Below are 3,304 nucleotides of genomic sequence, written 5' to 3'. Positions count from 1 at the left end.
TGCTCCTGCGCAGCCACAGTGCTCTCTCCCTCAACCAGCCACTGAGCCTGGAACCGGAAGCCCCAGTGACCTGTAGTTCTGACCTGCACTTGTATCTGGAGCTATCACAGTGTCTCTCCTGCAACAATTGCATCCTTCCCTCTGGACTCATGTTAAATTTATTTGTACCAAGTTTTATCAAACTGGAATGCTTCCATACATATTGGGCTTGATAAGAAACAATTTAGCTGCAAGTGATTGTAACAAAAACAGAGGGACTCTATTGGCAGGAAAGATACAAGCATCTGAATGCAGAGTTCCAAAGAATAGCAAGAAGAGATAAGAAAGCCTTCCTCAGCGATCAATGCAAAGAAATAGAGGAAAACAGCAGAATGGGAAAGACTAGGGATCTCTTCAAGAAAATCAGAGATACCAAGGGAACATTTCATGCAAAGATGGGCTCGATAAAGGACAGAAATGGTATGGACCTAACAGAAGCAGAAGATATTAAGAAGTGGCAAGAATACACAGAAGAACTGTACAAAAAAAGAGCTTCACGACCCAGATAATCACCATGGTGTGATCACTGACCTAGAGCCAGACATCCTGGAATGTGAAGTCAAGTGGGCCTTAGAAAGCATCACTACGAACAAAGCTAGTGGAGCTGATGGAATTCCAGTTGAGCTATTTCAAATCCTGAAAGATGATGCTGTGAAAGTGCTGTATTCAATATGCCAGCAAATTTGGAAAACTCAGCAGTGGCCACAGGACTGGAAAAGGTCAGTTTTCATTCCAATCCCAAAGAAAGGCAATGCCTAAGAATGCTCAAACTACCGCACAATTGCACTCATTTCACATGCTAGTAATGCTCAAATTCTCCAAGCCAGGCTTCAGCAGTACGTGAACCGTGAACTTCCTGGTGTTCAAGCTGGTTTTAGGAAAGAGATCAAATTGCCAACATCCACTAGATCATGGAAAAAGCAAGAGAGTTCCAGAAAAACATCTATTTCTGCTTTATTGACTATGCCAAAGCCTTTGACTGTGTGGATCACAATACACTGTGGAAAATTCTGAAAGAGATGGGAATACCAGACCACCTGACCTGCCTCTTGAGAAATCTGTGTGCAGGTCAGGAAGCCACAGTTAGAACTGGACATGGAACAACAGACTGGTTCCAAATAGGAAAAGGAGTACGTCAAGGCTGTATATTGTCACCCTGCTTATTTAACTTCTATGCAGAGTACATCATGAGAAACGCTGGGCTGGAAGAAACACAAGCTGGAATCAAGATTGCCAGGAGAAATATCAATAACCTCAGATATGCAGATGACACCACCCTCATGGCAGAAAGTGAAGAGGAACTAAAAAGCCTCTTGATGAAAGTGAAAGAGGAGAGTGAAAAAGTTGGCTTAAAGCTCAACATTCAGAAAACTAAGATCACGGCATCCGGTCCCATCACTTCATGGGAAATAGATGGGGAAACAGTGGAAACAGTATCAGACTTTATTTTTGGGGGCTCCAAAATCACTGCAGATGGTGACTACAGCCATGAAATTAAAAGACGCTTACTCCTTGGAAGGAAAGTTATGACCAACCTAGATAGCATATTCAAAAGCAGAGACATTACTTTGCCAAAAAAGGTCCGACTAGTCAAGGCTATGGTTTTTCCAGTGGTCATGTATGGATGTGAGAGTTGGACTGTGAAGAAGGCTGAGCGCCGAAGAATTGATGCTTTTGAACTGTGGTGTTGGAGAAGACTCTTGAGAGTCCCTTGGACTGCAAGGAGATCCAACCAGTCCATTGTGAAGGAGATCAGCCCTGGGATTTCTTTGGAAGGAATGATGCTAAAGCTGAAACTCCAGTACTTTGGCCACCTCATGTGAAGAGTTGACTCATTGGAAAAGACTCTGATGCTGGGAGGGATTGGGGACAGGAGGAGAGGACGACAGAGGATGAGATGGCTGGATGGCACCACTGACTCGAGGGATGTGAGTCTGAGTGAACTCCAGGAATTGGTGATGGACAGGGAGGCCTGGCATGCTGCGATTCATGGGGTCGCAAAGAGTTGGACACAACCGGGCGACTGAACTGAACTAAACTGAAGGGTGAGTGACTGAGTTTAATATGTAATCCCTGGTGGCTTCCCTGATAACTCAGTTGATAAAGAATCCACCTGCTATGCAGGAGACCCCAGTTCAATTCCTAGGTTGGGAAGATCCCTTGGAGAAGGGATAGGCTACCCACTCCAGTATTATTGGCCTTCCCTTGTGGCTCAGTTGGTAAAGAATCTGCCTGCAATGCAGGAGACCCCGGTTTGATTCCTGGGTTGGGAAGATCCCCTGGAGAAGGAAAAGGCTACCCACTCCAGTATTCTGGCCTAGAGAATTCCATGGACTATACAGTCTGTGGAGTCACAAAGAGTTGGACAAGACTAAGCGACTTTCACTTTCACTGGTGGATTAGTGGTAAAGAATCCACCTGCCAATACAGGGCGGGTTTAATCCCTTGGTTGGGAGGAGGGCAGGGCAACCCACTCCAGTATTCTTGCCTGGAGAATCCCCATTTACAGAGGAGCCTGGCAGGATGCAGTCCATTGGGTCGCAAAAGAGTTGGACATGAGTGAGTGACTAAACAAACCCCAAAAATAGGGTCTATAACAACAGTGTTGGATAGAGAGTGAGCTCCTGTTATCCGAGTGCCTGTGTGACATTAGATGAGTGACTTTTCTGTTTAGGGTCCAGTTTCCCCATCTGTAAATATGGATAATCGTGATGTTCACCTCATGGATCATGTGAGGATTAAAGTTAATATGCATAGCCCTTTCCTCAGCGGCCGCTAAAGTACGCAGTCCTGAGGAAGCTAAGGCCTGGTTGGGGTGAGACTTTCACTTCATCTGGGCAACTAGCACCACGCCCAACAGCCCCCACCTAGCACTCACCCCGCACCATGGCCTCCTTCTCAGAGCTTGCTTGCATCTACTCGGCCCCCATCCTGCACGACGATGAGGTGACGGTCACAGAGTGTAAGAATAATGCCCTCATTAAAGCAGCTGGTGTAAACGTTGAACCTTTCTGACCAGGCTTGTTTGCAGAGGTTTTGGCCAATGTCAATGATGGGAGCCTCGTCTGCAACATGGGGGCTGGCGGACTTGTCCCAGCAGCTGGTGCTGAACCTGCAGGAGGTCCTGTCCCCTCCACCACTGCTGCTCCAGCTAAAGAGAAGAAAGTAGAAGCAAAAAAAGAAGAATCTGAAGAGTCTGATGATGACATGGGCTTTGGTCTTTTTGACTAAACCGCTTTAGTAACAGGTTTAAAATAAAAAGCTG

General features: G+C 46.2%; 1 pseudogene; it reads left to right on the top strand.

Annotated features, from left to right (window-relative positions):
• The first annotated feature begins 2,788 nt into the window (after positions 1-2,788).
• LOC147340185 (large ribosomal subunit protein P1 pseudogene) lies at positions 2,789-3,270 on the top strand (annotated as a pseudogene).
• Positions 3,271-3,304: the final 34 nt, after the last annotated feature.

Source organism: Bos grunniens, chromosome X (assembly GCF_055505025.1).
Source record: "Bos grunniens cultivar Pamir isolate PY7600 chromosome X, Bosgru_T2T1.0, whole genome shotgun sequence".
NCBI classification, from domain to species: Eukaryota; Metazoa; Chordata; class Mammalia; order Artiodactyla; family Bovidae; genus Bos; species Bos grunniens.
This window is presented reverse-complemented; position numbering and strand designations above follow the sequence as displayed.